General features: G+C 35.6%; 1 long non-coding RNA gene across 1 annotated transcript in view; it reads right to left on the reverse strand.

The window, feature by feature from the left end:
- LOC147826605 (uncharacterized) overlaps positions 1–13,310 on the reverse strand; it is a 249,695-nt gene that overhangs the window by 101,550 nt on the left and 134,835 nt on the right. Inside the window, exon 2 of the long non-coding RNA XR_015438965.1 lies at positions 1–13,310. This exon is cut by the window's right edge and continues 30,766 nt beyond it. This is a non-coding gene — a long non-coding RNA (uncharacterized LOC147826605).

The following is a 13,310-nucleotide window of genomic DNA, read 5'->3' on the forward strand; positions in this document are numbered from 1 at the left end:
CTTTCGCATCTGGGACGCTCCCTCGCTCGTCCCTGGGTCCAGGAGGAACAGCACAGTGGGCCGCTTACTTTGCCAAGGACTCTCCTTTCTCAGACAGATTCAGCTATGGTCCCTAAAACTCTGCGGTGGGATCCAGATGTTTCTCTTCCACTTTTTCCTTCAGATTGTCAAAACTATGCAAAGAAATCGCTCGATACACAGCATGACAAATCAGATGAGAAGCCAAGTTAAATTATAATACTATTTTAAAAACAATAGTCAGTGTCTCGTATCACAAGAAAATGAGAATATATTCGGTCTCCAGCTTTAAGTCTATGGTCGCGTTTATTTATAGTACTTGTTTTATTATCACTACCCACGACCATATGTGAGGCACTTTGAATACATTCTCCTGACACTGAGAGGCCAATTCTCGCTGAATGCAAACCACACACAATACAGCCGCAAAGTGTGGACCTCACAGCCCTGCGCTTGTTGCTAGGTTGAATTGCATTAATAACTATCAACCTCTAACAGGAGCCAGGTAAGAAGGCTCTAAGGCATATCACATGTCTTATTCAAAAACCTCTGAATCGCTTTTCACAACTCGGAAGGAAGATAATCCCTAATATTTTAATTACATAAGAGACAGCAATACACACAGCTAAAACCTTTCTACTATAAACAAGATGACCTCCAAAAAGACATGAAATGTGATCTGCACGGGAGGTGGGAAAACATCTATATAAAACATGAAAAATCAGACACAAAATTTAATTTTCAATCCATTTATACCAGTTTTCCCAACATGTAAAATATTTGGGAAAATAACTGGGCTTTCCCATTTATAAGAATATTTAGCATATCTATACATCCCGGTCTCTAACCTACATTCTAAATTTGGTAGATCGACATACCCTTTATGAGAATCATAAAATTGTGTTCCAATCAAAAGAAATAAAGGAGAAAAAAAGTGCTTCAAAAAATTAGCAAATACAGCTGCTATGACTGTAAGTGATGAATTCTAACTATTAGATAAAGATTTTTTTTCCTACGGTAGACCGTGGGAGTTTGTGATAACTATAGGTATGATCAAGGCTTATTTCAAAGCTTTGAAATGTCAAATGAGTAATTTTATTCTTCTTTATTTTTAAACTATTTGCAGAGACAACACAAAATTATATAATGTTACATTTATTTTAACCTACACTTCTTCCTTCATAAGGTTACTTGTCTAAACATTTCACTAACATTGTGCGATTTTAAACTGAGAAAAAGAACAAAGTTACAAGTGTGACAATTTATCAGGAATAGAGTAAGTGACAGCTGTAACTAGAATCAGAATTAGTAGATTATTTTAATAGTTGCAGGAAGAGTATAATTTACAGAAGTACATTTGAATGATGTTAGGAAGATATCAGGAGGAATTATTTGCTTAGTACAGGATGATCTTTTTAAGTTAAACTTAGTTAAATTTTCTCCACTTGAAATTTTAAAGTATAGAGAGATTTGTCTCTTAATCAACAATTGAATTAATCAATTGCTTTATTGACCTGAGGGAAGAGTACATTCTACTCAAGTCATGGAAGCTGCAAACTTACGATTTTTAACCTACCTTTTCCACAGGTGTATTGTCCTTATATTAATAAAATGATAGCTGGGGATTTAGCTCAGTGGTTTCGCCGCCTGCTGCGCAAGCGCAAGGACCGGAGTTCGATCCCCGGTACCAAAAAAAGAAAATGATATGTTTTCTGGGTTTGTTGTTGTTGTTGTTGTTGTTGCTGTTGTTTTTGGTTTTTGGTTTTGTTGTTTTGGGGGGGGGGTGGTACCAAGGATTGAACTCGGGACCTTGTGCTTTCGAGGCAGGCAGTGGAACCACTGAGCTAAATCCCCCACCCTTTCCATTTTTGATATGTTAAATTCTCTGCATTTTATCTTTTTCATAATCTAACTTCTAAGAAAGAATTTATTTAGGAAAAGCTTCATTATATCACATTTACCAAACCCCTAAGATCTAGAAATCCTTTCCTTCCCCCATATCTAGAAACGTTTCCTTTTTTATTCAAAAATTACCTATAACACTGCTCCTTCAAGGAATCTTAACCATTTAAGAGTCGAAAATCAAAATTCTCCTAAACTCTAATACATAAAGATCAAAACTTATTCTACTACCAAGTATAAACAACCCACTTGACATTAATCTAAATCCAAGCTTGGGTGGAGCCCCTTTCATTATCTGTCTCATTTTTATGTCACGTCTATACATTTCAGTGTCATTCTTTAGATTAAAAAAGAAAAACGTTTCATAAAAAACACATTTACACCTACCTCAAAAGCATAAGCTCCTGAGTTCGATCCCGGTACCAAAAAAAAAACAAAAACAAAAAAACACACATTTAAAAAGAGGAACCATCCTTGTACAGTGAAGTGTCTATTTTGGTTAGATTAAATGATTATTTAAAACATCACTACTTTTATAAATGTTTCTTTTAAAAAAAGAACTTCAGTTTGGGAATTGGACCATAAGCTAATGTACCTCCCCATTTCAAGTCTTGTAATTTTAAAATGTCTCTTTCCAAATATTCTTTCTTTGGATAGAATAGCCTGATAAATACCCATTACCTGGCTGGAGTTTTAGAAATGTTATATGTCACAAGGCTGAATATATTTTACAGTTCAAAGTTTCAATACCCATTCCAAGCAGAGCCATGATTTTACAGGACTATAAAGAAAGGAGTTGCATGACGTCCTAACCCTCACAGTGAATACATTCTCTTGAAACAAAATAACTTCATAGAGAGCCCAGTGTCCTTTACATTGAAGAATGTACAACATTCATTCACAAGGAACTAAGTATTTAGCATATTTACAACAACAGTAAAACTTTTTCTCTGCTAATTAATGCAGATGTGTTTCCTTGATAAACCTGAGGAGAAAGGAAAGCACATAGGTCAGAAAGATACAATTGAGTAACAGACAGGTAAATATGTACAAGCTAAAAATGCAAACAAATATAAAGGTTTGAGCTGTCATCCATCATTATTGACTTTGATTAGATGAAAGTAAGAACACTTTTAGTATAGTGATACACATATTTGTAATATATTTCAGTCAATCTTAATTGTGGGGGGCGGTTTCCTAAAAAGAAAGAAAAGTTCTACAAGATGACATCAGCCAGCCACATCTTAACTCTGCACTGCCTTTGGAGATGCAAAGCTCAAAGCTGCCTACTCAACAAATGACCATGTGGAAACTCAATAAAGGACCATTGGTGGTGGGGGGGGACAAATAAAAGGAAAATAAAAGACCAGTGCACAGACTACGGCACAGTCTCGGAGAGGAAGTTATTTACAATTGAAAATATTAAAACTAAGTACAATTTTCACATGAATATGGAAGCTCTGGTTCCACAAATAGAAGCACTTGGTACACTAAAGCGATTATCAGCAATGCTGTAATTAGTACTTTACCATCGTCCTAGTTACTTCTGAAAAGTCCTAATTTTGCCCACGTCTAAGCAGCGTCTTTCTGAATGGGCTTTGAGTAACCTCAGCCATGACATCACAAGACAATCGGGAAAGCTCATTGGGCGCATTTGCTCCAGACAGGGGGACGCCGAGGCACAGAGGGATAGGCTGTTGGTGGCTGCTCTTGTGTCCCCCTGCGCAGTGCGCGCGGCTGGCGGCTTGGGTCTGAGTGGCCACTCGGTGTGAAGCGCAAAGGGACGGCCGTCCCCACGGAGTGAGAAACCCAGGAGCCCCTCCAGCGGCATCGGCCAGGAGTGGGAATAACATAATTTTCATTTTAGAGGTGGGCAGCTCTAACTTACAAGCCTGCTTCAAATTTTAGACCTCCTTTCTTTCAAAGTATTTTCATCTTTTGCGCTACTAAAAAGGGAAGAGCAGATCTGAGGCAGATGTGCCACTGACCTTGGTCTTTGGGGACACAGAGCGAGCCGGCAGGCTCTCGGGGTTCAGGGACTCAAGAGGACAGCGCGCCAGACCCTGTGAGGAAGAGTCCACCTGTCCTGAATTCAGGGCCTTCGCTGACACCATCCTTTATAAGGATGATGGTGGATCAGCTTAGGAAAACTTCATTAAGGGTTGTGGTCTGCAACGTTTACCACACTTAAAAACAGAAATAGCAAACTGACATTCGATATCGAAACTGCTTTTTTTGAGTTATATCAAAAATAATGACACTAATGAAAATTACACTTTTGGTACACTTAAATGCTATTAAGTTACGCCCATATTAAATCTCCATTTTGATAATTAATATGACTCTTAAATATGATTCAGGCATAAGTGAGCAACTTCATAACATTGAAGGCATACACTTTCAGTGAAAAAAAGTTACTTGCAATTAACTTGATAAAGATCAATTATTTAATTGTCTTCCTACATGAGCCCAAATCTTAACAGACAGGACTTCCATTTTTTTAAAAATTCCTTGGTTTTGATTAAAATATTAAAATGCTAAGTTATGTAGAGATTTAAAATAGCAATAACTTGGATGTCTCCAATATCTACTCCTCCTCATTCTACATAGAAGTGATATCCAAGCTAGGAAACTTCCAATATTACCACAAATTGGGACCTTTTCCTTGAAGGATTACATGTTATGTGATTTTACCAGAAGTACAGTGTGGCATGCAGACTGAAGAACTTTGAAAATGTTTAATTAATCTCAGACACAAAAATTTACAAACAGCATGGCAGCAATGTGATTGGTACAGAGGCTGTGAGTTAATTATCAGAGATGATAACGTTAAATAATTTGAGGCTAAAATTTCTATGACTCAGCTTTCATGGAGAATTTTAATGTTTGAATTTTTTTTTAAAGTGTTACTTGCTTTACTTTTGAATGGGTATTAAGTGTAGCTAGGATGGTTTTGAAAATGAGCCTTCCCTGGATTTATTAAAAAGAAGCTAAAAAAAAAAAAGAAGAAGCTAAGAACAAAAGCAAGAATTTTCTTCCAAAAATGATTCCCCTAGAAAATAATAATTAGCAGCTGAAAGGCAACACTGTCTCAGCTGATAACAGCCCTGAAACCAGAGTCTGTGGCCAATCATATCCTTAATATCATTCACAAGGACCTCTTTAGAAGCCTAGAGCTAGTAGTCATATGCACACGGAACCAAGTCATTTTATTTTCTAGATTTAAAAAAAAAAAATCTCAGCATATTGAAAACTTAGGGAAAATAATAATTTTCTTAAAAGCTTTCACAATCACCCAGAATTAAATAATACTAAGTTACGTATAAGGATTTTACTGAATGTTTAATTTTTTCCCAAAAATACTTACCAGATAATTCTCATTCTTATTCTAAAGAAAGGGCCATACACTATGTCTGTGTCTGAAACATAGAAGAGGTTAATGGCAGTGTATGATGGTCCATCAGAGTGACAAATAGAAAAGGTCCCAAATATCCCAATGTTGAGACAGTCAGAATAGAGAAGGGACAGCTGATCTATTCAATTAGAACTAGTTCTGGGGTCCTGATAGAATCTGAAACACTAAGAACCAGGACTGAATTTACATTCTCTTTAAGAGAAAGAACATAATATCTAAGAAAGCACCTTAAAAGTAAGAGATATTCTTCCTAATTTTCCATTTTGATTCATATTCAATAGAAAAAAGGTATTAAAATAAATACACTCAAATAAGTGAACTTCAGCAACCAAGAATAATTCCCTGACTTAAATTCTCTTTTTCCTTTGGCTTCACTTTCACTAGCAGTTTTGTTTTGTTTTGTATTCATTTTTGATTATGCTCTGCAAAAATAATTAAACTAGGCAGATACAAAACAGAGAAAATACACTGTCGGGTAAAGAATTCTCAAGAAATAAATAATACACATTAGAGTGATAAGCACTTAGTGCTTTCAGCTCAAAAGAAACATATGTTTAGATAAGAAATATGAATTTAGTGCATGTATTTGACCCTAACTTTGCTAATTAGATTTCCTTTGAAATACAGGAAGTTATAATTAATATATGTAATTATAAATATGTCCAATTACACAATGCAGATATATGGTTACCCACTTTGAGTGAATCAAAGAGCATTTTTAAAATATTATTATGCATTTAGAATTACTAAAATCTAAAAAAACAGGTTTCAGCAAGGAAATTAACTTTTCCTTAAGTAAAGCATACATGAGATAAAATACAGTTTTTAAATTATTTCAAAGGCAAGTACCTTTTGTTTTATGACAAGTGCTTTACTTTAGTAGAAGAGAAAAAGTATTTCTTTGCAATAATAAATATGACTCTTGCTGTTTGAAATTAAACAGTAAAATGAAGGAATTGTTTAAAAAATTTGAACACAATCTTCATGCAGTAGTCTTCAATAAAAGTCATGAACAATTATTCCTGAAATAACTTCCTATTTAATTGGGGAAATGTTTTTTCCAGAAAGCAGTTTCAAAATATATTTATAATATTCTTACAAAGACTTGTGATTTTGAAATGTGGCATATTATTCAGCTTTGGATCTTTGATGTGTATTTTCCCTTCAATCCATGCTCCAACAATTCTGTCATACGGAGAGCTGAAAATTAAGTTATTCTCACCAGCAATACTCCCCCACAAAGAATCTATCAAACCATAGATATAAACCTCAGAACAATTCCTGCCAGGTTTCTCATGCAAATGCTGCAGAAAAACTTACAAGAGCACTTTAAGATATTGAGAACCCTTCAATACAACCTAGTATAATAACTTTTACTTGCTAATTTCTATGGGTCAGTTGCAAAGGAATAGACCTGTCAATCACTTTCAGATGTAGCAGAATTTGTCTGTCTACAAACAGGGATACTTTGTCGTTGCCATAGAGACTAATCCTCCACTTTCCTTCTGTTGACACAGCTAGTCACAGTCTAAACTACCTGATCACACTTTTAATAGGCGGCTGACTGGAGTACCATAAAATGCTCAAATCAAGTTTGCAACACTTGAAGCACACACTGTTGCTTTTTCTGAAATATTATAATTTAAACTTTGACATATGCTGAGCTTTATTTGTTCCTTTATCTAAGTAGAATACAGAGAAATAATTAACTATTGCTTCATTAAAGGCCAAATTAAATTCTAAATTTCAAAGAAATACAGAAGAAATAAATACCAGTAAAATATATTTTAGAAAGATCATAGTACTTTTTGCTCTATCTTCACAGCTTGATACATAGGAAAAGACAGATTTCTTTGTTCTTATGTATTGCCTTTCAAATATATATCCACATCATACGACTGTCTAAAAATCAGGAATTGAGACAAAGAACTTGCATCTTCCAAATAATTATCAGGAATATATCTAAGTTGGCAAATTTCAAAATTGACTGATATGTCAGTCATATTCAATATTTTCACATTTATATAAGTTAGGATGATCATAACATGTTTGCTTTTCATCTAAATTGATCGTATTCTTGAGTTCAGTTTTATTAATACCAAACATTTAACATTTTCTTTGGATAAATGTTTTATTTTGAGAAATTATAAATAGTTAATTCTTAAATTACAAATCTATAAAATCTTCTCTGACAATTTTAACATGATTGTCATGATTTTTTTTGAGAAGCACTAATTTCTACGAAACTTGGTACATTACAAAGTTTCACTTCAAATTTCCAAAGGTTGTTGAACTACAAGAGGCTGCTGTTCCAATATATTAATGAAAAGTTTATAATGACTTTCAGTTAAGAAGGAAAATTGATGTGTATCATTAATTACATCAGTAAAAATCATAAATCATCACTGGGTGATACAATTCATTATTTTTAAATCATGTGAAGAAAAATGACAGGCACAAGATAAATCCAGAGGTTCTTCAGAAGAGAGAAATGTGGGAGGAAAAATATGAAGAAAGGATACTATAAATTAAAAGCAATTCAAAAATAAGTGGCTACCTTACTTTTTTACTGTAGACCACTGTAAAAAATTATATGGAGAGTACTTAAAATGTGAACAGTGTGTATTTTTGCTAGTCCAGTAATGCGAGTTTCAAGAGTTGATTATTTATCCATTTTATTAATTCACATCACACTGACACAAAGTGAAACAAAAATTCTCAGTCCAGATGCAATTTTTTTTTAGAATAAAAGTGAGAAATGCTTAAGCATGTGTTTCAGTTAGATGAATAAATACTTTTTCACCAGTTTTTGTTCTTAAACTATTTAATTGAAAACATATATTCCTAACATACACACAACTTGTTGAAAAGCCTTTCAATTTTAGAATGGCTTTAATAAGTAGAAACTGCATTTCTAATGTTCATAGTTAATGGTTTCCACTGCTGTCTAATTGTTGAACATCTCTCTTCTATATGATATCACACTGTCCATCTTATAGACATACCTTTGCCTTTATTGTGATATAAAAGAAAACTCACTGAGATGGAAATCACTTTTATAATATACCTGACCCAGTACTTTTTAACTGTTGCCATTAATTCAGATATTTCCATTAATTGACATTTAGAACTTAATATTAAGTAGTGGAATTGCAGATAGACTTTAATCTCTATTTACCCCCTTTTTTCTCCCCCTCTTCTGTCATCTGAACAATTTCATAACCCCAATTATCACCTGTGTCATTTTTTTTTTTTTTTTGGTACCAGGGATTGAACTCGGGTCCTTGCGCTTGCAAGGCAGGCAGCAGAACCACTGAGCTAAATCCCTGGCCCTCACCTATGTCATTTGAATCACAAATATGTAGCCTTAACTCCAAGCTCCAAGATCTCCAGAGCTCTAGCCTCAATTTGCCACTGCTTCTAGGACAAAATGCTACTTCATCAGAGCTCCAGAAAATAACTCATATTTGGTCCAAGTCCCAGTTCACCACTATTTCATTAGTTATTGTCCTCTTGGTATTAATATCCTCTTAATATAGATTTAAACTTTGACTTACCAGTACTGTTCCCTTTCTTTATCGATGACATCAACCACTCTAAGATGAGCTCACAGTCTTCTCTTTCTCTTCACTTTCAAAATCTCCATCCTCACCCAGTCCACTGTTTTCCATGTTTTTTCTGCTTCAGGTGCTCCTCCTAAATGGTCCCCTAGCTCCTCAATTCCCATCCTAGTATTTGGCCTCCACATTTCTGCCCAAGGTCTTTGTTTAAAGAGCAGCTCTAAACTCTGCTCATTGCTCAAATAACTTCAAAGACTCAGGTTGACAATTGAATAAACTTTCCACTGAAATATTTATAAAAAGCAAGGTCCAAATAAAGGAAAAACCATTAAATGATGCTTCAGTCTCAGTATGACACTCAAAGCTCCCCCACCTCCCTTCATCTGACCATAGCTCATTTTCTACAGTGATTTCCATGCTTCTCTGCCTTCATCGAAACTTGTGCAGTAGTAGAAATTACATGATGGAGAAGCACCTTAGTCCACTTGGTGCTGCTCAGACAGAATTCAGAAAGTTGCTGAAGACAAGATGCAACAGACTTGGTGTCTGGAAGAGTCATTCTCTTCTCCAAGATGAGGCCTGGAGTATCACAGTCCCGGAGGTAGGAAGACTACATCTTCACTTGGCATTGGGGCTGAGGACTGAGAGAGGGAGCCCACTGTTAAAACCCCCTTTGATGACAGCATTAGTCCATAAATGGGCATGGAGCCCACAGGACCAAAACATCTCTCCTGTAATGTCACACTGACAATCAAATTCCAACATGAATTTTAGAGTGAACAAACATTCAAACCTTAGCAAGGAACACCATCAAGAAGAAAATAAGTTTGTTGTTGTTGTTGTTGTTGTTGATGATGATGATGGTGGTGGTGGTGGTGGAGATTTTCTTCATTGATGCAATTCTAGGCCTAAAAAACTAAAGTATTCAAGACGTTTCCTTGGTAGTTCAAAAGAGAGATTTGTTTGAAATCATAAGAAGCTGGACAAAATCAGTGATGATACCAATGATTAAGTTTGCCCAATTGTGCTGGGCTGCTGTAACACCACTCCCAGTGCTGAGGACCAGAGCCATGCCCAGCAGAGAGGAGGTAAGCCTCATGGGCACCAGCAGCACACGCCCCGTCCCCCATTGAAATGAGAAGACACTTAAACAAGTCTCAGAACCAGACTTCCAGATCACCTACAGCAACTGCAAAGGGAAAGGAGATGGAACAACCTGATACTCAACCACCTGGACTCCCTGAACTGGCAACAAAAGAGGATCTGGAAAAAATGAAATCAGAAATAATTTCTAACATAACACCAGAGATTGTGGCCATAGTGCAAGACATGAATAATAAATCTAGAGAGGACACAGATAGAAAAATTGAGGAGATGAGGAACATGATGGAATCCCAACATAGGAAAAAAATGGAATCCATAAAACAGATGCAAACAGATTTGCAGGAGATTAAAAACTCCTTTGAAAGTTTATGCAGCAGAAAGAGCCAATGTGAGGACAGAATTTCAGATATAGAAGATAACATTGCAATTAGCAACCAGGAAAAGAAAAATTTCTTCAAAATTGTAAGGGACCACAAGAAATCAATCCAACAGCTGCTAAATGATGCAAAGAAGAATAACATAAGACTGATAGGAATCAATGAAGAAACAGGAGAGAGTGCAGATGACATAAAAAACCTGTTCACAGAAGGGATGGCAGAAAACTTCCCAAGCAGGGGAAAAGAACTTCACATACAGACAAATGAGGCTTATAGGACCCCAGCTAGCCTTGATCAAAACAACAATCTACATATATGCACAAAATTTTTAAGATTCCAGAAACATAACAGAAGAACAAAATTCTTCAAGCAGTTAGAGAAAAGAGAGAAATCACATACAAAGGAAAGCCCATCAGAATCACAACAGACTTCTCAATGCAAACCCTCAAAGCAAGAAGAGCTTGGAGTGATGCATTTCAAGCCCTAAAGGAAAACAGCCTCCAACCCAGATTGATGCAAAACCCAGATTGATGCAACCCAGGCTGATGTACCATGCAAAACTATCTTTCAAAATTGATGGTGAAATCAGATACTTTCATGACAAAGAGCACTTTAGGAACTTCATGAATACAAAACCAGCATGCCAAAACATTTGAGACAAAATCCTAGGGAAAGACAACAAGGATCACAACCCCAGGAATCCCAGTAGAATGAATCCATCAGGCATGACAAGAAATTAAAAGCAAAGGGGGAGAATCCAACAAAAAGAAAAAGTCATGACAATGATAACTCAATATGTATCAGTTATAAACATCAGTGTTAATGGTCTCAACTCACCAATCAAAAGAAATAGACTGGCAGATTGGGCTAAGAAGCAAGATCCAACAATATGCTGCATACAAGAAACACAATTCAAAAAGAAAATCATAAGGGCTGGGGATTTAGCTCTGCGGTTTCGCCACTTGCTGAGCAGGTGCAAGGGCCCGAGTTTGATCCCCAGCACCAAAAATACAAAATAAAATTAAAAAAGAACTCGTAGACTGAAAGGTAAAGGGTAGAAAACAATACTCCATGCAACAGGAACCAAAAAAAAAAAGCAGGTGCAGCTATCCTTTTTGCAGATCAAGTGGATTTCAAACCCACACTGATTAAAAGAGACAAAGAAGGACACTATATCCTTGGAAAGGGAACAATCCAAAAGGAAGAGATGACAATCATAAATATCTATGCACCAAACACTAGTGCACCCAAATATATAAAACAAATACTAACGGACATGAAAAATCATATAAGCATTAATACAATAGTAGTGGGGGACCTCAATGCTCCATTGTCACAAATACATAGATCAACTAAACAAAAAACAAGCAACAAAATACCAGATCTCAAACTCTTCAACAAATGAACTTTACAGTTGTTTACAGAGTGTTCCACCCCACAAAATTAGAGTACACGTTCTTTTCAGTTACACATGGGTCGTTCTCCAAAGTAGAACACATAGTCACTCATAGAACATATTTAGGTAAACACAAAGAAATTGAAGTTATCCCTTGTATATTATCAGACCATAGTGAGATGAAATTGGAGATCAATGCCAAAGGAAAGCCCTAAAACTTCATAAATACATGGAAATTGAATAACACACTTCTGAGTAACCAAAGGGTCACAGAGGAAATTAAAGAATAAATCAGACAGTTCCTACAATTAAATGACAATACAACATATTGGAATCTATGGGACACAATAAAAGCAGTCTTGCAAGGGAAATGCATAGCAGTGAATACTCATATTAGGAAAACAGAGTGAGCCCAATTAAAAAACTGATGCTGAACCTCAAGCTTCTAAAAAAAGAAGAGCAGGACAAACCCATGGCCCATAGAAAGGAGGAAATTATAAAGTTCTGGGCAGAAATCAGTGCAATGGAGACTAAGAGAATGATACAAAAAATCAATGAAGCCAAGAGTTGGTTCATTGAAAAAATAAACAAAATTGGCAAACCCTTAGCCAACCTTATCAGAAAAAGGAAAGAAATGGCCCAAATCTGTGCAATTAGGAATGAAAAGGGTGAAATTACAATGGACCCAGCAGAAATCCAGAGGATCATCAATACCTACTTCGAGAAACTATATGCCAATAAGATGGAAAACACAGAAGAAGTGGACACATTCCTAGATACATATGAATTACCAAAGTTGAATGAAGAAGACCTAAAAATTATAAAAAACCCAATATCAATCAATGAAATTGAAAATGTAATTAAGAACTTACCAACTAAGAAAAGCCTAGGTCCTAATGGCTTCACTGCTGAATTCTACAAGACATTTAGAGAGGAACTACTGCCACTACTGTTTAAACTCTTCAATGAAATTGAAAGGGAAGCAATACTCCCAAATTCATTCCTGGAAGCAGGAATCATCTTGCTCCCCAAAGCAGAGAAAGACCCAACAGAAAAAAGAAAAAGAAAACCCAATCTCACTAATGAACATAGATGCAAAAATCCTTAATAAGATACTGGCAAATAAAATGCAGAAGATCATCAAGATCATACACCTTGACCAAGAGGGATTTATCCCAGGGATGCAGGGATGGTTTAACATACACAAATCAATAAATAGAGCCAAGAACAAAAACCATATGATCATCTCAATAGATGCAGAAAAAGCATTTGACAAAATCCAACATGCATTTATGATAAAAACCCTACAAAAAATTGGAATAGAGAGTCTCTACCTCAATCTGATAAAAGCGATCTATGAAAAACCAACAGCCAATATCATACTAAATGGTCAATAACTATAATCCTTCACACTAAAATCAGGAATAAGACAAGGATGTCCACTATCACCACTCCTGTTCAATATAGTTTTGGAAACATTAGCCATGGCAATTACACAAGAGAAAGAAATAAAAGGAATAAAAATAGGAAATGAAGAA

This window comes from Heterocephalus glaber, unplaced genomic scaffold, assembly GCF_053883595.1.
Source record: "Heterocephalus glaber isolate CG9 unplaced genomic scaffold, H.glaber_assembly_v1.0 deba00001465, whole genome shotgun sequence".
NCBI lineage: Eukaryota > Metazoa > Chordata > Mammalia > Rodentia > Bathyergidae > Heterocephalus > Heterocephalus glaber.